The sequence below is a fragment of the Leucopleurus acutus genome (assembly GCF_964270905.1).
Source record: "Leucopleurus acutus genome assembly, chromosome: 18".
Classification (NCBI taxonomy): Eukaryota; Metazoa; Chordata; class Mammalia; order Artiodactyla; family Delphinidae; genus Leucopleurus; species Leucopleurus acutus.
In genome coordinates, this window is record NC_139160.1 from 59,113,945 (window position 1) to 59,137,186 (window position 23,242).

Below are 23,242 nucleotides of genomic sequence, written 5' to 3' on the forward strand. Positions count from 1 at the left end.
ACAAGTGCTCCCTTTTGTCCACATCCTTCACAACACGTGTTATTTCCAGTCTTTTTGATAATGACTATTTTGACAGGTGTGAGGGGGTATCTCACTGTGGTTTTGATTTGCAATTCCCTGATGAATTGTGAAGTTGAGCATCTTTTCATGTGCCTGTTGCCAGTCTCTATGGCTTCTTTTTAAAAAACCCTATTCAGGTCCTCTGCCCATTTTAATTGGTTTTTTATATTGAGTTATATATGTTCTTTATATATTTTGGATATTAACCCCTTATTGGATATATCATTTGCAAATATATTCTCATATTCAGTAGGTTACCTTTTTGTTTTCTTGATGGTTTCCTTAGCTGTGCAGAAGGTTTTTAGTTTGATGTAGTCCCATTTGTTTATTTTGTTGTCTTGCCTGAGGAGACAGATCCAAAAAAGAAAACACTGCTGTGAACAATGTCAAAAAAGTGTACTGCCTATATTTTCTTCTAGGAGTTTTAGGTTTCAGGTCTTACATTTAAGTCTTCAATCCATTTTGAGTTTATTTGTGTATATGGTGTAAGAAAGTGGTCCAGATTAATTCTTTTCCCTGTGTCTATCCAGTTTTCCTCACACCATTTATTGAAGAGACTGTCTTTTATCCATTGTATATTCTTGCCTCTTTTGTTGTAGATTAATTGAACATATAAGTGTGGGTTTATTTCTGGGCTCTCTATTCTGTTCCCTTAATTCGTGTGTCTTGTTTTGTGCCATACTATACTGTTTTGGTTATAATAGCATTGTAGAATTGTTTGAAATCAGGGGGCTTGATACCTGTAGCTTTGCTCTTTCTCAGTATTGCTTTAGCTCTCTGGGGTGTTTTGTATTTCTGTACAAATTCTAGGATTATTTGTCCTAGTTCCATGAAAAAAGACAGCTTTACTGATAGGTATTGAATTGAATCTGTACCTTGCTTTGAATAGTATGGATATTTTCACAATACTGATTCTTCCAATGCATGAGTACAGTATATTATTCCATTTATTTGTATCATCTTTGATTTCTTTCATCAAGGTCTTATAATTGTCAGAGTACAGTTCTTTCACCTCCTTGGTTAAACTATTTCTAGATATTTTATACATTTGAAGCAATCGTAAATGGGATTATTATCTTCATTTCTGTTTCTGATAGTTCATTATAGGTGTATAGTAATGCAACATATTTTGTATGTTAATTTTGTACCCTGCAACTTTACTGAATTCATTTGGTAGTTCTAAATTTTTTGGTGGAGTCTTTAGGGTTTTCTATATATAGTTAACTGTGTGTTAACTGTGTGTTCTATATATAGTTAACTGTGTGTATTCATTCTTCCTTAAATGTTTGGTAAAATTTACCTACAGAGCTGTCTCATCCTGGACTCTTGTTTGTTGGGAGCTTTTCTTTTTTAAACAACTGACTCAGTTTCAATAATGGTAATTGATCTGTTCATATTCTGTATGTATTCCTGATTCAGTCTTGGGATTGAATATTTCTAGAAATTTATCCATTTCTTTTAGGTTGTCCAATTTGTATATAATTGTTACAGTAATTTCTTATGATCTTTTGTACTTCTGTGGTGTTGGTTGTAACTTATTTTTCATTTCTTATTTTATTTTGGGAGGCCCACTCTTTTTTTTCTTGATGAGTCTGACTAAAGGTTTGTGAATTTTGTTTGTCTTTTCAAAGAACCAGCTTTTATCTTCATTGATTTTTTTCTACTTTTTGTGTGTGTGTGCATCTATTTCATTTATTTTCTCTGTGATCATTATTAACTCCTTCTTTCTACTAGCTTTGGGCTTTGTTCTTTTTTTGTCATTCCTTTATTGTATAGTTAGACTGTTTATTTGAAATTTTTCTTATTTCTTGAGGTCAACCTGTATCACTATGAACTTCCTTCTTAGAATTGCTTTGCTGCAACCCATAGATTTTGGAAAGCTGTGTTTCCTTTTTCATTTGTCTCATTTGATTTCCTCTTTGATTTATTTTTTGACCCATTGATTGTTTAGTAGCATGTTGTTTAGTCTCCATGTGTTTGTCTTTCTTCCACTTTTATTCTTTTAATTGATTTCTAGTTTCATATCATTGTGGTCAAAAAAGATGCTTGATATGATTTCAGTCTTCTTAAATTATTGAAACTTGTTTTGTGACCTCGCACGTGTTCTATCCTGAAGAATATTCCATGTGCATTTGAAAAGAATGTGTATTGTGCTGCCTTTGGGTAGAATGTTCTGAATATATCTATCAAGTCCACTGGTCTGATGTATCATTTAAGATCAGTTTCCTTATTACATTTCTGTCCTGTTGATGTCTCCACTGATATAAGTGGGGTATTACTATTCCATACTCTTATTTTATTGCTATCTATTTCTTCCTTTATTTCTCTTAATATTTGCTTTATATATTTAGGTGTTCATATGATAAGTGCATAAATGTTTAAAAGTATTATATCCCTTTGTTGGATTGACCCCTTTATCATTATGTAATGCCCTTCTTTTTCTTTTGTTATAATCTTTGATTTAAAGTCTATTTTGTCTGATATAAGTATTGCTACCTCAACTTTCTTTCATTTTCATTTGCATGGTATAGCTTTTTCTGTCCCTTAACTTTCAGTCGGTGTCTTTAGGTTTGCAGTGAGTCTCTTATAGACAGCATATACGAGGATCTTTGATTGTTTTCTTTAGTGCTAGGTTTAGATTCCTGTCTCTTTGTCTTTTGTGTATTTATTATAAGTTTTTTCTTTGTGGTTACTGTAGGTTCACATATACATCCTATGTATATAACAATCTCTTTTAAGTTGAAAGTAACTTAATTTTGAACATATTCCAAAGTTTTATATTTTTCTTACCCCCCATGTTTTGTATTTTTGATGACATTTTACATCCTTTTATTTAATGCATCCCTTGAATAATTACTGAGTTTTTAATTTATTTTATTGCTTTTGTCTTTTACCCTTTATACTTGCTTTATAAGTGATTATTACCTTTATTATTTGTTTACCTTTTCTAGTGAAATTTTTACTTTCATTTATTTTCTTATTATTAATTAGTGCCTTTCCTTTTTAGCCTAGAGAAGTCCTCTTAACATTTCCTGTAAGACTGATTTACTGGTGATGACTTCCTTTAGTTTCACTTATCTATAAAACTTAATCTCTATCAATTCTGAATGATCATCTTTCCGAGTATAAAATTCTTGATCAGCAGTTTTTTCCTTTCAGCATTTTGAATATGATAATTCCACTCTTTTCTAGCCTGTAAAGTGTCTGCTGAAATATCTACTGATAACTTTATGGGGTTTCCCTTGTACCTAATAAGTTGCTTTTCTTTTGCTGCTTTTAAGAGTCTCTCTTTATCCTTAAGTTTTACCATTTTATTTATGTGTCTCAGTGTTTTTTCTCTTTGACTTCATCTTATTTGAAACTCTCTGGACTTCCTGGACCTGGATGTCTGTTAATATTAGGGAAGTTTTTGGCCAGTATTTCTTCAAATAATTTTTCTGGTACTTTCTCTCTTCTCCTTCTGGGATCCCTGTAATACAAATGTTATTCTGCTTGATTTTGTCCCAGAAGACCCTTAAGGTTGATTCATACATAGGTGTATTTTTCTTGTATCCATGGGAGGAGTTTGAACCAGAAATTTCTCCCTTCTTATATATCCTAGCTAGATCTTTTATTCATTGTAGTATTTTACTTTATTTCAACAGCCTAATTTGTAATGTCTAATCAAAATTGTCTTTCATTTGGTGACTAAAATACTTAACTCACCATTTCATCATTTCCAAAGACAAAAGCATTTTATACACTTAATCAAGGTCAATGTGAATCCTGGAGGAAAAAACATCACTTTCTGAGGCAATAGACAAAAAAGATAGAGATAAAACACAACTTTTGATAGTTCAAATGTAGTTAAACTATTATTTGTGTTGAAATCAATTATTGTGATTTAATTTGGATTTTTCTAAATTATTCTTTAGAGAATGACTTTTCAAGTGTATTTTTCTAGAATGTTAACCAGATGTACTTTTTAAAAAAATTAATAATACTGATCTTTATCTTCCTGGAATAATATTCAACATCTAACCACTTGAAGTGATAAATAAACCTATCTTGTAGTATAGAAAAAACAAAAGAAACCTGCCAGCTAATAAATGAAGAGTTGGTTGACCTTTTTCAAATCTTAGTCTGAAGTCAATGATTTCTTTAAAAGGCAATCAAACATAGTTTAAAGAGAACATGGACATAAAGCTAAAATAAAAATAAATACGTAAATAAACATCAGCTAATTTTGTTGCTAATAAAAATAGTTGCTTAAAATGGTATGCCTGTTCCCGTCAGTGTGTCAGTATAGTAATTTTAAGGAAGGAAAATTTCTACTAAATATTATTTTAACTTTTTTTCTGTAATTGACACCAATGTGTGTATGTCACACTTATTTTTATTCTTGATTATAAATTATATAGACACACTGAATTAAAATAGGGTTTGAAAGGCCTTGGAAATCCACTGTAACATAGAAAATTTGTCCAATGTAGGAGAATCTTTACTATATTTGATCTGATTCTTCTGTCAAATCCTGAAGATTATTTATGAGAATATAGAACTTTGAGAAGTCATAATATGTAAATAATCAAATGAATCACATGTAAGAATTTTTTTAAAAAGGTTCATTGGCTGGGCTTTTTCCCAAGACTTTGTATAGAATATTCAGTTAAATTTCATATGTTTTGGATTTATATAGAAAATATTTGTTTCCCATATTCCTACTGAATGGATTTTTGCTTCTACTGATGTCATTGAATAATTTTCCAAATTGAATATTAGGTCACAAATTTAAATGATATATTTTTCTATGTCATTTCTCCAGGAAATAGATATATACACTTTAACAAATGACTTACCTCCATGAAGAGCATTTATTTTAACAGATAAACAAATTTGTTAAAATAAACGCTCTTCAGAAATGTTGTTCTTTAGCATATTGTCAGACAGGACATACGTGTCTTCATTATTTCTGACAATTAAAGAAGGTCTACTCAAATACCTGTTCCCCTGACCACTTTGTCACTATTTTCCCTATTGTGACACGTGAACACCTTAGCCAAAGCCCATGAAGCATTACAGACATGTACCTCTGCCCATATTTTCTAACAGGAAAAATGATCTGCCCACTGGGGAAGACATGGTCCAGTTTCAACAGATAGTTGTTCTTGTGTTCTGTTTCCATACAAGCTCATATCAGCTCTTCAAAAGGATTGACTGATGTGTCTTTCACTGAGCTTCTAACTAACCCTTCAGAATCTTCACTTCCTTATCTCCCACATTTATGTCCAATTTAATTCCTATAAGAAACCCCTTTTCCTATAATATTTAGTGTCTCTCCTTCCCTGAATGAACTCTGACTAATATAATGATTAAGGCCATTTATTAGTTCTCTGTACTCATCTGTTCTGTTTTTAAGATACATGCTCTCAATGATGGTTGGATACGTTATTAAATAATACTTAAAAGTTATTTCTAAGCATCCTTTCCAGTAAACACATCTCATATGCTGCTTAGAAATATACAAAGAAAGGAATTTGGCATTGATATTGACAAAATAATAAGTTAATTCAGATATATATTGTGCTCCATATATACAAAAGACATAATTCCTGACATTTTAATAAAAATATATACTAACTTTTAAGGAGAAGAAAAGTGATAAAAATGAAAAACTTACACATTAAAAATTTGTCCAGATATTTGCATTTTACAATTTTTGTTTACTTACCTAAATTACAATACTTAACATCATAGCAATATAGCATTGAAAATAAAAAGGCATGAATTCTAAATTATATAGACATAGACAAACCCCCATCCTTGTACTAAAGTTGGAACTGCTGATTTTCGACAAAATCTCTGCTCTTCACACCTCTCCATGTTTATTGATCTAAATATTTTTTAAATTTTTTACCAATATGGTGTCTTGGTTAGCATGCTTATCAGTAACCAACATTTAGTGCTTTTTAAGTAACTTGCCAGAATAACTGTGCTTTTTAAAAATATATGCATCGGTAGTTGGATTAATTTTATGAATTTTAGGGTTTGGAACTATGCATTCAAAGTTTAGTGCAGTACCTTGGGCAGAGGAAGATACTCAATAATTGTCCAAAATATTTTAAATATATATTATGTCTTACTCAGATTTGAATACACCATTTATTTTAGTAGACTAATAGTCCCTTTTGTGCTTTTAATCAACTGTCTGCTGGGTTTCTACAACACGTTTCACATTGTGCCAGTTTATCTTATTTCTTTTCCTTTATGCATCAATCTATAGCTCATTATTAAATTAGACATTGGAATTTCATTCTGCAGTTTATTCAGATATCATACTAAAACCAGACATTGTGGAAAAGACAGATGGATTATTTAATTAGTTCATGCTGTTTAATTCTTACAAAAGTCTAGTAAAAAATACTACAAACTTAAATAATCTATAGTCAGTTGGTTTTCCCTTCCATGTAGGATGAAATCAATGAAATACAAATTTTTAACATTATGTCCTTTTAGAAAAAGTCAGTGTGTTTATAGCTGCACTCTGTATTCACACAGTAGTGACTTGTTTTGAAATTTTTGTTAATGAATATTTTTGATAGGTTGCCTTTATTTTTCTTTATCATTTTGTTTCAAGAGTTGGCAATGTGGGGACCTATTTTGGTCATTGTCGGTTTTTGTTTTTTGTTTTTTGTGGTACGCGGGCCTCTCACTGTTGTGGCCTCTCCCATTGCGGAGCACAGGCTCCGGATGCGCAGGCTCAGCGGCCATGGCTCATGGACCCAGCCGCTCCGCGGCATGTGGGATCCTCCCGGACCGGGGCACGAACCCATGTCCCCTGCATCGGCAGGCGGACTCTCAAGCACTGCGCCACCAGGGAAGCCCAGGTCATTGTCTGTTTTGTCCCTAGTCTCTGTAAACTTGAATTTTTTTGCATTAAAAATAGTAGTATGATTATGATATTGTTCCAGTTAACATATACATTTTTCTTAAAAATATATACAAAGCTTTTACAAGGTAACAATTTCCTATTCTTATAACATGAAAAAGTACTTTATTAGCCTGGCTAATTACACTCCTGTAATGAGCCATGTCCCCATCCTGCCTTGGGTCTTTCACTTACATTTCAGTGTATCCAGCAGAATTTCAAATTCCAGTATATGTAATTTTGTTCCTGAGAGCTTTTTCCAGAACTAAAGATGGTTACTCTACTCTAGCATCTTGCAAGTCTGAAAATAATTAGAACAACCCCAGGAGCAGCCATCATCCATAGATTCTGGTCAATCAATGTATAACTATGCCAGCTCTTGCTCCTCGGTGGGATTATCCTGAGTTCTGTGTTAATGCCATTTCACAGAATTTCACAGCAGGATTAAGCTTTGGGCTCTCGCTGTGGTAGTTACCATAACACAGGTTTTATTAATGGCATCCATTCACTACCAGTGTTCTGTGCATGACACAAATACACTTTCACAGGAATACTTCTGGGAGAACCCTAACTAAGCCAGAACACATCCTGTTTACTCTTCTCTTTCCAGATCCCTTTAATTTGTTAAACTGTACTCATATTTCAGCATCAGCTCAAACAAAAATTTACAAGGAAATTCTTCTCTGAGTCTAATTTATGCAAGTTCCAATGTTACTCGTTCTCATAGAATCTTTTTTTTATGTTTAAAAATTCTTTTTCGTTATGGTTTATTATTAAATATTATTCCCTGTGCTATACAGTAGGACCCTGTTTTGTATCCATTCTATATAAATTAGTTTGCATCTGCTAATCCAAAACTCCCAATCCATCTCTCCCCACCCCCCTCCTCCTTGGCAACCATAAGTCTGTTCTCTATGTCTGTGAGTCTGCTTCTGTTTCATGGATAAGTTCCTTTATGTCATATTTTAGATTCCACAGATAAATGATATCATATGATATTTGTCTTTCTCTTTCTGACTTACTTCACTTAGTATGATAATCTCCAGGTCCACCCATGTTGCTTTCCTGCTAGGCTTTTCTGACTCAGTCTCTCATGACAAAAGTAGTGATCATTCTTGTCCACTGATCATTCCCAATTCCTGACTTTTGTTTCTCTCAGTCTTCCTGTGCATTGGCAAAACTTCTCATGACAAGAACTTACATGTTTCTAGGCCTGCACTCTCTCTAGTGACCTCTCTACCCAGAATTCCTTGGGAACCATTCATTTATTCCTTCGCCTACTCAATCTCTGGGAGTCCAAATTAATCCCAGTGCAGATTTTATCTTGCTTCTGAGGGCCTCTTTAGCTTTCTTGGGTTATGAGTCAGACACCACCATTTTGTCTTCCCACTGGCAGAAAACTCATTTAATGCTTCCCAGCTGGTCCTGTAGAATAATCTGTCATTCAGTTTGAGATGAAGTTGATTAAGTCTTTCTTCCCTGATAGGGAGGGGAGAAAGGATTGAGGTTCATAGCACAGAAATACATTTCTGTAAAGAATTTTCCTCCCAACATTTGTTTTAACCATTTTATATTCTTAAAGTAAATGAGACGATTAAAGATTCATTGAGCCTATTTTTAATGACATTCTTTGAACATGTACATTTATAGCTGGCAGTTGAGTTTGAAATTACATATATGTTTTTAGTTGGCAACTATGTATAAATAAATTTTATTATTTTAAATATAAAAGATATAGAAAATATTACTTTTATTATAATTTATTTTCTATGACTTGTCTAGTCTATCTTAAAACTTGGTATCAGCATTTCATTTATAACCTAAAAATATTTGTTAAACATTTAGGGATATTCATTCTGTAGTCACATTGAATTTTTTTAGAATATGTAATAAAATAATATAGGAATTACTGAACATTTACATTTCAAATTTTGTATGTAAATGTAGACATTTGTTAAATTTTATTTTGACCTTCCTCTCATAATTTAATTTATTTTCATTGAGAGTATTTGATATTTTATTCCTAATCTCATAATTGTTATCTCATGCATAATTAAGGAAAACACATTTTTAATATTTCTAATGTTTCATGGATGAAGGTGATGTTCATTATATGACTTTCAGTGAACACAATTAGATAAGTAATTTTGAGAATTTAATCCATTTCAATTGGGAAATAATAGTTCAGAAATTACAGAAAGGTGTTGGAAAACAATCTTGTTCTTCCTCAGATTGATTTTCATTGGACAAATCTTTGAACAGATTACAGAATCTCAAGCACAGAAACTCAATTTCATGGCTTTGCCAGGCATACTTACTCTGAAGATATTCCCAATATTTATCTTATTCATGAGAAATCTTGTTAAAATCAGACTTTTACATCTATCTGCCTGCTTTTCATTTACTTTGATAGTCCCGCTGGAATTGTAAACACATAATGTTAAAAAAAAAAGTCATCATCATGCTCTTTAATATGGGCTGCACTTTCCTCTTTCACTAAATACATCATCACTCTTCAGATACCTAAACAAGAAATTAGTTGTGATTCTTGTAGATGTTTTCTCTTACACCTATGAAATTTAGTAAGTTAACATAAGATTGGATTCTATTTTTAATATATTTCTCGGTAACTTTATTTGCTCTAGTATTATACTATAAAGATAATCCCTTTATTCTTTCTTCCATATCCGGACTTGCCACCCTTGACTTCATTTACCTTATATCACAGAACCTTATAAAATGTAAATATGAACATATCAGTGCCCCAATTAAAACCATCCAAATTACCTTCTAAGGAGATTTTCTCCCTCTAGTTATATCCCCCTAAAACCCATTATTTACATTGCAATTAAATTGATACTTGTAGTCTGCAAATCTGATATTATACTTTCCTTGCTTACAATAGAATTGTAGAATTCTCTTGTAGAATTGTTTTAAATTTAGTTCTTCTAGATTACTGAAATATCTGAGAGAGAGTTTTTCCTGGTAATACCATCACTTAATGATAGCAACATAAGTTGCAAGAGCCCTTCAATAAGTATTTGTTAAAATAAATTGAACTAAACCACTTGACACAGAAAGGAATAATCATTGATGACCTTCAGCATTTTATTTATTAAGGCTGCTATTATTTACAAGAAAATTGCAAATTATTCTTTATGTTATTGTTAGTAATAATAACCACAGTTCTTTATCATAGGTTGCAAGTAATATTGTATGTTTAATGATATGTATAAATAGATATCTCTACATTGAGAAAATTGAAATACCGTCCGTGGATATATTTACCACTCTAAGCCTCAGTAACGAGCTTTTTTAATGCTTATTCCCAGATTTGTTTAGGCTAAACGAAGAAGTCCAGAACTACTCTGGAATCTCCATATAGATGATCTCTAGATAAGGCACATCATAGTCAGATTGTTCCAAACTTATCATTCCACAGAAATCTTCTCCTTCTGCTGAGCTTTTTAATTTATGAAAGAGAATATTACCCACCCTGTTACCCAAACCAGAAGTCTAAGTATAATCTTAACTAGATTACTAAAACAACCCTCTAACTGAATTTTCTTCCTTTAATCATATCCTCCTAAAACTCATTACTGCAGTTAAATTGTTTTTTTATTCTGCAAATCTGGTACTATAATTTCCTTGCTTATAATAAATCAGTCATTGATCACATGAGTACATAATAGTCCAATTGCTAGACAGTAGGTTATTTTATGGCATCAGACTAACTTACAATCAAGTCTAGTTCCTGCACTTGTGTGATTTTGGAAAAGATTACTCACCATCCATTGTCCAGTTTGCTCATCTCTGAAATGGGGTAAGAATACAATGTAATTAAAATGTAAAGTACTTAGCACAGTGGGTCATAAAAATAAATATTAGGGAAAAGTTAGTGGTCTGTATGGTAGTGGCATGTGTTATAGTATTTATTTATTTATTATTATTTTTTTTTTTTGCAGTATGTGGGCCTCTCACTGTTGTGGCCTCTCCCGTTGCAGGGCACAGGCTCCGGACACGCAGGCTCAATGGCCATGGCTCACGGGCCCAGCCGCTCCGCGGCATGTGGGATCTTCCCGGACCAGGGCACAAACCCATGTTCCTTGCATTGGCGGGCGGACTCTCAACCACTGAGCCACCAGGGAAGCCCTATAGTATTATATTAAAATGGATTAGGTTAGCATCTGTTCTCTTCTGTCATCATAAAGTACATCACTTGACTATCTGCCTTTAATGAGCTTGGAACAATAATAAAGCTTTATAAACATTGTCATTTTCTATAGGGCTATTGTAAGGCATTACTCAAAAAAGTTATTGAGAGGATAAAATGAAATATTGTATGCAAAATTCTTATATAGACAATGAGATAGCCTCAAATGTGTCATGAATATGAGATTTAAAGCTAGACCTTGGTTTTTTGAAATTGTTGCTTGGCCCGTGAACCTTAGCTCATCTTTTTGAATTCCAGTATACTCATCAGTAAATGGGAATGGTAATATTTTCTACTTAGTGAAATAATACATGTACTGTATCAATTACCAGGGCAATTCTTATTTTAAAATCTATACCTTCATGTTTAAAAAAAAAAAAAACCTAGAAATAAATAAGAAAAATATTTGCGTTGGTATTCACCAACGCAAATACATATGTATATATATATATATCTTATATGTCCTGTAAAGTAAATCAAAGCACTTTTCTTAGACAGTAATGTTTGTTGTCAGATGAACTTTTTATACTTAGGATATAAAGGAAAGTAGTGATCTGTTAAAATTTAGAATAAATTAAAACTATACCTAGAAAAAACAAGCCTAATTTAAAAATATTTGTTTAAGGGACAAGTGCGTGTAAATATTCTTTTAACCATTACATTCTGGCTTTTATGAACTTTAGTTTACTTGGATAAAAGCCTTCATATTTTATAATAGGTAATAGGTATAATAGGTAATAGGTATAATAGGTAATTGAGCAAGGTATTTTTTCCCTTGGTTTTATATATTAAGTGTACAATAATGAGAGCATTTTTCTCTATCACATAAAGATCACTGTAGGGCTTCCCTGGTGCCAATGCAGGGGACACGGGTTCGTGCCCTGGTCCGGGAAGATCCCACATGCCACGGAGCGGCTGGGCCCGTGAGCCGTGGCCGCTGAGCCTGCGCGTCCGGAGCCTGTACTCTGCAATGAGAGAGGCCACAGCAGTGAGAGGCCCGTGTACCAAAAAAAAAAAAAAAAAAAAAAAAAAATCACTGTAAATTATCTTTTCAAAGTTCAATGTCTTGGAAAGTACTTCTAACCAAAATAAAATAAAATAAATTTTGCAGTAATCTGTTTCTTGCAGGGTTTTTTTCTTTCTCAAGAACTAATGCTGTGGGAGAGTTTTAGTGTTCCTTTCAAAAATGAAAATGCTTGCTAAATTGCTTTCTAGGCACTAAGTCAAAATTCTTTTAGATGTGAATTACATTAAAAATGTAAGAGCTTTCTTGAAAATCATGTATTGTAAGCATTTTTATAAAAGAAACCTTGCGATTAACACAGGAAAGTTAATTCTCCTTGACAATTTAATTGTCTTGATGGTCAGATGAGTCTAATATTTCTCAAACATATGTTTGAATTATAGATGTTCCCTGACTTATGATAGTATGACTTAATGATTTTTGGACTTTACAGTGGTGCAAAAGTGATATGCATTCAGTAGAAACCATACTTCAAATTTTGATCTTTTCCCACCACCTATTAATATGCCATAGATACTATTAATATGCCATAGGTACTTTCTCTTAATTCTAAGCAGCGAAGAGCCACAGCTCCAAGTCAGCCCCATGATCATGAGAGTAAACAACCAATACACTTACAATCATCTTTCTTTTCACTTTTAGTACAATATTCAATAAATTCCATGAGATATTCAACACTTTATTATAAAATAAGCTTTGTGTTAAATGATATTGCCCAACTGTAGGCTAATGTTAGTATTCTGAGCACGTTTAAGGTAGACCAGGCTAAGTTATGACATTCTGTAGGTTAGGTCTATTAAGTACATTTTGGACTTAAGATATTTTTAACTTACGATTGGTTTATCAGAATGTAGACCCGTTGTAAGCTGAGGAAGAGATCTGTATAAATGATTCAGGTAGTTCAACAAACAAAGATTCATAGATTATCTCTAGGAGCATTATATTCAAAAGTAATTATATAATTTTACAAATTATGACTTTGGAATCACAAATCAGTAAGCTGTTTTGAATCTTCAGTGTGCATACTTGCTTGTACAGATCTGTATCATGTTTGTGCATTGGCCAGGCTCAATTCTATATATGAATATTGCATATTTTCTCAATTTGATAAATCCCAAATCATTGAGTGACAGTCAATGTTTTCTTAGTTATGAAAGGCTCTTGAAAAAGAATGCGCCAAATATTTGAATTTTTAACTGTAATGCACAGAAATAGATTTTAGGAATTAAGCTATTTGGGGGCTCTAGAACTATTGGGATTAGAAGCATCAGGACAAAACATCCAGCAATTCCCAGCACCCCACCCATTTCCCTAGCTGTTTAGCAGGAACAGACATAAAAATGGAAGCTGGAAGAGAAAGATTAGAATAAAGATGAACTGTATTGAGATAATTTCTCTCTTAATATGCTCTCTTTAAAGCATGTCACACATTTTATATGTGCTTACACATAATTTGGAGATCTCTTTAAAATGAAGATCCTGATTCAGTAGGTCTGGACACAGATTGAGCCTCTATATTTTAAACAACCTTTAAAAAGTATCAATATTACTGGTCTCTGGACCACAGTTAGTGAGAGGAACTGTATTGACGATAACAGACTATCCCTAAGACAACATTGATTGGTGCAAGGGTGGAATATGACCAAAGTCAGACCAATTGGAGATCTTTTCTGGGTTTTATATAATGAAAATGGAAGAACAGGTCTTTCTATCCTTTAGTGTAGCTAAGCAGAGACTACGTAAAGCCTACTCATTTACAGGAACATTGCCAACTATGTGAAGGAAGCCATTAGAGAAGCACTAAGAAATATCAAGCCTACCAGCACAAAAAAAAGATCAGTGTTGGAGAAATTACAGGTGGGGATAAATTAATCAATTAGTGATGAATAGAATTATGAGAAAAATTTGCACTCATTTTCCCTTAAATTTTTAAATTTTAAAGGCCTTTAGGGAATTCCCTGGTGGTCCAGTCATTAGGACTCCACGCTTTCACTGCCAAGGGCGTGGGTTCAATCCTGGGTAAGGGAACTAAGATCATGCAGGCTGCGCAATGCAGCAAAAGAAAAAAAAAAAAACTAAAGACGCAGACATAGAGAACGGGCTTGAAGACATAGGGGAAAGGGGGAGCCGGGATGAAGTGAGAGAGTAGCACTGACGTATATACGCTACCAAATGTAAAATGGATGGCTGGTGGGAAGCTGCTGCATAGCACAGGGAGATCAGCTCGGTGCTTTGTGATGACCTAGAGGGGTGGGATAGGGAAGGTGGGAGGGAGGCTCAAGAGGGAGGAGATAGGGGGATATATATATATGTATAGCTCATTCACTTTGTTATAACTCAGAAACTAACACAGCATTGTAGAGTAATTATACTCCAATAAAGATGTTAAAAACAAAAACTAATAAAAATAAATAAAAGCCTCTTTATGAATACACTCTCAAATACATGTAACAAATCATAAATGTAAACATACCATGCATGTGACTTTAATAGCCTCATTCTTTTCTTTATCCACTGGATTTCTCTCTTCATCTACTCTTTTTTGCTCCTTCTCACTCTTTCTACACATAGTTGCTTTCTCTGCCTTCTCAGTATATTTTAACCATGCTCATATAATCAGATACACACATGAACATATATTCATAAAAATATTTACATATATTTTTATCTATGATCATTTTTATAAAGCTGAATGTTCACTTTGCAGATATTACTGTAAAACACGTCTTGAATTTCCTTCCAATCCACTAGTAGAACTCCCTTAATTTGCTTCAATGTTGTTGATTATTTATGCATATTTTTCACTGTTGATGATTTTTCCCCTTTTTTCCAGGCAATATTAAATTTTTGCTAGTAGGAACCATATTGTAGCAAAAATCTTATATATTTGTACTAGAACTTCTATTTCTATGATATAAATCTACAGAAATTACAATAAATAATAAATTGATTTGGAAGAATTATTACATTAAATTTATTATTTTTTATTCAAGAACATATTAGAAACTTGGGGCAGATTATCAGAATGCAGAAGGCGATTTATCAGTAATCAAGAGTGAAGAGTGTCAGAGATCTGTGATGGAAAAGAGCTTGACTGTCATTCAGGAAGGGACTTGTAGGTGGGAGACCAAAGGTACATAGTGGAGAAGGCTTGCAGAATTGTTTGGTTAGACTAGTCCAGGAAAATATGGACTTCTGTTACACAAATAGAAGAAATGCTGAAATTCAAGACACTACTAAAATAATAGGAAAAGTCTGTACCTGCTAATCAATGAAGAAAAGGAAAGAAGTTATCTATTATACTTCTTCAGAAGTATTATCGGAAGTATGTATTATATTGTCAACTAGAGCCATATTGAGCAGTGGGAAATGTCTAGGTTCTTATTCATTATTTTAACATATACCTCCTAAATGTCTTCACATGTGAGACCTCAAAAGGCAAGGAGACATTATTTGTCTTTATGTCACAGAAGAGGTAATAAGCAAAGTAATTAAATATATTGAACTTGCCAAATATTGTTAGTGTTTGAAGTAAATGAACATGGTACTATGTTGTGTTACCTCTGAGAATATCGTATTTTTGCCAATCCTTTGGCACGTAAATTTTCCCTGTGATGATCAATAAATGGCATAACAGGTATTAGCAAAACCTTCCTGTGACGTTTCAGTAATATAATTAGTGAAAAACATCCATATTTTTCCTGGACTCCTCCCATATAGCTGAGGATCTTTATGTACATTGGTCATTGATGCCTCACGATAAGTTCATTAGGTAGTTTTTATTATTCACATTTTAGGGAATTGAATTTTAAAGTGTATGACACAGAGTAAGCATTCAAAGGATGCTATCTATGTTTCTATAAACTTTAAAAAATATAGAATAACTGTATGCTTATATAAATATTACAGATGTAGTACAGATATTTCCCATATACCACACACTCAGTTTCCCATATTATTTATACCTAAAATTATCCTGGCCCATGTGTCACAACTAATGAACTAATATTGATACATTATTAGCTAAGTCCACACTTTCTTCAGATTTCCTTAGTTTTCACCTAATGTCCTTTTACTCTTCTAGAATCCCATCCATATTACCATCATCCTGATGTCTCCAGCTCTAATCCGTTACTGCATGGATCATTAAATCCTTCTCCCTGGTGTATCTGTAACGTCCTGCTATAACAGAGAGAAACCTGATACTACCATCTTACAGTATGAACATGTAGAAGCCAAGTGATAGAGACCTCACTCAGGTCTTACAAGTGCCAATCATAAGGGATCATAATACTTGACAGTTGATGCAACCCGCATGTTCAGTTGGTATGTGGGGTAAGAGCAATAGCAGTGGGAAAGCTCAAGTAGAAGCCTCTGAAACCACCTTCCCACCAGCCAAGATACTAAGTCAGAAATAACAACATATCACCTCAAGGAAGGGGTGAGGGAGGGGGAGGTTGAGATGAGTGCCGTCCTTAAAAGAGCTAAAGGATATAAGGGTGGTAATCCACATCATATTTCGAATTAATCCACCATGATGGAAAATAAGTATAAGTAATCCATTGGGTTTAAAATTAGAAGGAAAAAGTTGCAGACGAATTTTGTCCTGCAGAAGGAGGAAACTCCACCATCGTTGGCTCTATCATTCTAAAAGGTAGGGGGAAATGGGTTTGCAATGACATACATAGGATAGGTTTTGGGAAGGAGGTGTATGGTGGGAGGAATACACGCACACACACACACACAGCACGGGAAATGTTCTCTCTTTCCATCAGTAGTCTTTCTCTTGTATTATTTCATCTTGCTTTTCCTTTTGATGAAAGAATTAACGTTTAGAAAGCAGAAATTATGGTACAGGCACAGAAGAGAGCCACTAAATAGACCACCTTCTCTCCTTTAAGTACACACACTGTGCCAGTTTTATACTCATAAACAGGATTTTATGGCTATCGTGGCCCAGCCAAGTGCAGGCCTTGTGGCATGGAGTATACTGTTTGCATATGAACATCAACAGCCTTAACTACAGCATGTGGCTGGATAAATAAACTGGGACCCTGGGATCCTGACTTGTTAATCAAGAGCTGTTTTATGTCTCATTCTGTCTTAAATTCTGTATGGGAATTTTATTTTACATGAGGGAGTGCTTATCATCATAATATTCGTTCTTTTGTTTGTGGTGAGGTAATAAATGCTATATTTCAAAAAATATACCACTGTATAAAGGACAAAATATAAACATTAGTGTTTGCATTCTTTGTAGAAGAATTTCAGAAATAGGGAGTGAAAATATTTGCCTGGCTATCAAATTGTTCTTCCTAGGCCGATAAAGCATATTTAATATGTTCAGTTGAAAAACAAATTGCACACATATTTATAATTTTTTCTCTAAGTTAAATTATCCAAAAATTGATAAAACTATCAATTTAGAAATGTATTATCTAAACAAAATATACTCCACATAATTCTGATAAATCTTTATGGTGTTTAGTTGCATTGAGTTCAAATTTGAATAAATATGTAGTAATTGTATCTTAATGTATACATTTACTTTTATTCATTAAAAGAAGGAAGCATTATGGGACTTCCCTGGTGGCTCAGTGGTTAAGAATCTGCCCGCCAATGCAGGGGACATGGGTTCGATCCCTGGTCTGGGAAGATCCCACATGCCACGGAGCAATTAAGCCCATGTGCCACAACTACTGAGCCTGCGCTTTAGAGCCCGCAAGCCACAACTACTGAGCCTACAAGCCACAACTACTGAAACCTGCACGCATAGAGCCCGTGCTCCACAACAAGAGAAGCCACCGCAATGAGGGGCCCATGCACTGCAATGAAGAGTAGCTCCCCCCCCACACCGCAGCTAGAGAGAGCCCCTGTGCAGCAGCGAAGACCCAACACAACCAAAAATAAATAAATAAATAATGTTAAAAAAAATATTTAAAAAAAAAGAAGGAACCATTTTGATTCAGGGATTTTATATTAGTTGCTTAGAAGATATTTAAATTCTCTTGCTTTTTACCTCTTTGAAATGAAATGAAAGTAAAAATATATGCTAGAAAAGTTATATATATGCACATATATAACCAATTACTTCTGAAACTTATAATTTTTATTAGTATTAAAGCTTAATAGGGATTTGTTGAACAATAGGAAAAATAATTGATCAGATTTTATATGTATATGACTACTACACACTTTCCAAAACACAATCCTTGGATAAAGTCATTTAATTCTTCATTCTGATGCCTGTTTTCCAAACATGTGAACAGTATGGTAAAGAGGTTGCACTTTGAGTATACAGAAAAAATAATATCCAAATACCCTTATTGCAAGAAATAAAATACTATAAATATAATTAAATAAATTTATATATAGTTCTCCTCTATCGGATTTCCTCCTGTCTTTCCCAAGAATTACCACTATTATTGATTTGTCATTCCCAGCCATATCTTTTCATAGTAAATACATATTTGTGTTTATCTAAAATTATACAACACTTTTTTACATATTAAATTGCATTACTAGAAACTACAGTCCATGAAGAATGGAATTTTTGATGAATTTGTCTACTGATGTATAAGCATGCAGCAAATATTAACTACTCAGTAAATATTCATTAAAGAAAAAATGTAATTACTTATATGTAGAAAATCCAAGAAAATAAACTGAAAAGAAAGAAGAAATCCACACAGATAATAGAATTCATTAACACATAACTTACAAAAATTGTTACAAAAATCACTATCTCACATATAATACAAAAATATCTTAGAGAATAAAATGAAAAGGTTAATTTGCTTGAGCAGTAAAGATCAAATATTTATGAGTAAATTATGCAATGATATGCAGTAACTCTATGAAACAAATTTCCAAACATTCTTAAAGAAGTAGTGCATGCAAACAAGACCTGAACAATTGCAAAGACAAATGTTAGGGAAACACAAAATCATAAAATTTTCAAACTATCTTAAATTTACTTTTAAATTCAATATGACCATGGTCCATATATAATTATGTTAATTTCCCCAGAACTAAAAATATTAACCTAAAATTTGTATGATCAATTAAACAAATATGTATACCCAGAGAAACCACAAAATAGAATGAGGAGTATGCTCTTCCAGATATTTAAATTTATGGTAAAACACCAGTAATTAAACCATGTCTAGTCTCTAGTCCATAAATACATTATTAAGCAACAGAGAAAATATAATGTCCCCAAATAAATCCAAAGGCATAGATTAAATTAGTATATGAAATTGGTGGCATCAAAGATCAATAAAATAGAATAAGCATCAAATGATTTACGGACAATGAAGCCACAATCAGAAAGTAAGTCAAGTTCAAAGAGCACTGCACATTGTACAGCACAATTAATTCTAGGTATATCAAATGGCTAAACATAATAAGTGAGCCAGAAATGCGAAAATTTTTATTACTCATTTTGAGTTTCAGTGTCCTTTAATCTTTTCAGCATGCAACTTTATAAGTTTAACTCCATGTGTTTAACTGAATGTGTCTTTCTGGAGATTTTGGCAAACGCTGTCCAATATAAATGATGTTTGTACCTTATTTTTCTTGCTTGAAATGATCTTCCATATATTTTCTACATTTAAAACACCATTCAAACTAACATTTTGTCCATTCCTCTTTTAGTATTCTGAACGTAGTGTATTATAATGTATTCATTGAACTTTCCATTTCTCTCTCTCTCTCTCTCTCTCTCTCTCTCTCCACTCTGAATGTTAGTATCACCACTATAAAATGTTATCTTTACGTTTTTATTTTACAAATACAGTGCCTAGTTTGGAGTACTTTGATACACATAATTGATGAATACATGAGAGCATTATGTATGACACATGTTTAGTAATTTTCTACATGTTTTCATTATTTTAAATTTTGTAAACTTTTTAAGCCTATATTCATTTATTGACCTGAAATTGTTTAACCTACGCATTGCAATGCTGGTGTATGAGCATAAGTGACAGAGAAAAATACTTGAATTCAGATTTTTCTAGTCCAGATTTCCAAGTTCATATACACTTTCTGCTGCTTATTTGATGTAATGCTTTTTTCTTTGAAACTTTCTTAACCAACATTACTTGAAGTCTTTCATAACTTAAAACTTAGAAATATCATACATAGATGAAAATTTTTCTTCTCTATTCTTCATATATGTAGTTCATTAAATGATACTTTTATATTACATCATTCAGACATGTTTTCAAGTTTATAGAATGCACTAAGCTTAAAATAGTTAATATGATACTTTGAATTAGCTTAGTCCTTTGTTAACCTGTAATTCAATTTGTTTATTTTCAAGTCTCCAAAGGAACACATTTCAGAAGTAATACTTATAAATATGATTTTATTCATTCAATCATTAATTTTACCTTATGCTTACTCTATTCTAGACATTATTATAGTCTCTAAAGTAAAATGAAAAAACACAGATAGCTCCTTATAGTGTCTGATAGCCTATAAATGCTAATATTAACTATAAGGACTAATTTTGAGTACATACTTGCTCAGATTATTGATCCATAAAAGGAGTGCCGGAAGTCAAAATGTGAAAATGAGGGAAATATGATCTAGTCATACAAAGTCTACACAGAGTTAAGTGCCATGACCTAGATTATAAATCATTCATCTGGCATTAAATCGTGTCTCCTATAAGAATGAGGATATACAAATATATTTGAATGTATGTGTATATTTGTACTGATAATCTAGTTAATTGTTAGAAAATTCATCAAACCATATTGAGAATAAGAGCACCCTTATTTTTTGTTACATCTGCTGAGTTTGCATTACGCAGGAAGCTAGCTAGGAAAAGCTCCAGAGAGGTTAATAGAATGAAAATAAACTTGAAGAAGGAGGTATGGAACTTATTTTATTTGTACAGACCCGAGAAATAATTATAAGCAAGAGTGTTGAAGAGACCAGTGAGTGCCCAAATTCATCGTTATCCCACAGGACAGGGTGCACCTAGATCACCCATATGCACCAAGTTCAAGTTCCAGAAAAGGACAGCCGCCTCAGCTGTCAAAATGGACTTGCTACTAGGAACATTCCAAGAGAGAGAGTGAACCCCACTCCCATATCACATTCCATGTATGTTCGTTAGTCTAAAAGGGCCTAGAATACACCTAGGGCACACATAGTGAAGTCTGTACAGTGAGGGCCCTGGGTACAGCTTTGCCTGCCAGGAATGCTGACATCAGCCAAATACCTTTGCCCTCTTTGAAAACTGGCTCATTACAAATCTACAGATTTATAAATTTACAAACAATATTTATGTACTTATATTAATAATGGTGATATATGTCATGGTATCACCTATCATTTTGAAAAAATGAGTATTTTTATGAAAACCAAATAATAAATTATAATAAGTATTTTTATAAATGTAATGATAAGGGTAGTCCGCAAATTCCATTGAACCCACTGAGATGTCAATATATACATTTTTAAATGCTCAAATTTCAAAAAATTGTTGTAAAAAATGATTTCCCAACTTTTAAAATCCAGAAATCTTTATATATAAAAAGAAAATATTTTAAAATAAGTACCACTTGGGGTTTGGTATTGAGGACCTATATGAAATGAAAATACAACAACTCCTATGCAAAAATGCTTCAGTAATACTTTATAATCTGAACACACTAATTCTCTAATTTACATATCAAAAATATTATTTCTGACTTCATTCCTTTGCTATGTAAGTTCAGGTATCACCATTCCCCTATTATGCCCCATACACCTTGTTTCAGGGATAATAATAATTGTTTATGAGCTATCACTTTACATTTCTTGTCCTGATAAAGCTTCTGAACTGTATAGTCATCTTTGCTTTATTTTACTTGAAACCATTTGAGCTCCTTGAGCCTAAAAATTAAGTAACTTTCAGATTTTAGATAGGTCTACACATTGGGTATTATGGAAATTATAACCAGTACATGGAGCAACCCCAAATTTTTAAATATTTACGTCAAGTGTGTTTAATTTAAAAAATTATATAGCCTCATATTGGTTTAGATCACTTCATTGCCAAACAAGTTGCTACTTATTTATGAGAACAAATCATCTGATTTTCAAGGAACTTTGAATTTTAAATACTGAAATAAGGGATTGTAGACCCATAGCTCTCCTTGGATATTAAAAAGAAAAAATCCATACCAAGAACTTACAAAAGTAAATTTATAATCATCCCTCTCCCAGTTTATCTTCTTACTCCACCTCAGTTACCAGCTCTACTAAACAGTCAGTTAGACAAACCTAGAAATTGAATTAAAAGTTTTTTCTATCACCTTTTAGGTCTAATTGATCAGTTTTTTGGTGTTGTTTTAATACATTTATTTATACCTGTAGACATGAGTGCGCGCGCGTGCACACACACGCGCGCACACACACACACACCATCTATTGCTATCAGTTTCCTCCATCCTCACCACCACTTCCCATATTGAAGCTACTATCATTGCCTAACTTATTATTTACAAAGATAATCCTTAATTTGGTCTCCCATCATCCACTTTTGATATTTTCCAAGCGATTCTTCACCTTTAAAGACATAATGATCATGTACACGGAAAAACACCCCCCTAAACAATGATATCCCATGCTATTTCCTCTGTCTGGAATCAATATCCCTCTCTCCTTCATTAACAGCTGCTTAAGGTAGGAGACAATACAGCTACAAGGTGCTGCAGGTTATTCTGGTATTTGACTATATAAGCTTAAATCTATGATCTAAACCAAATTAGTTACATTATATTTATTTAACTTTTTTTCCCCTCTCAACACTTACTGAGTTTACAATTTTATATTTTTGTGTTATTTAATAAAATAAAAGGTTATTTTATATTAATCTCTACTACTGAACTGCAAATTCCAGGAAGACGAACACTATTTTAAGTGTTCTATTTATAAAAATTTGTCTCACATGTAGAAGGAATTTTTTAAAAATTTTTGTTGGAGTATAGTTGCTTTGAAATGCTGTGTTAGTTTTTGCCGTACAGCAAAGTGAATCAGC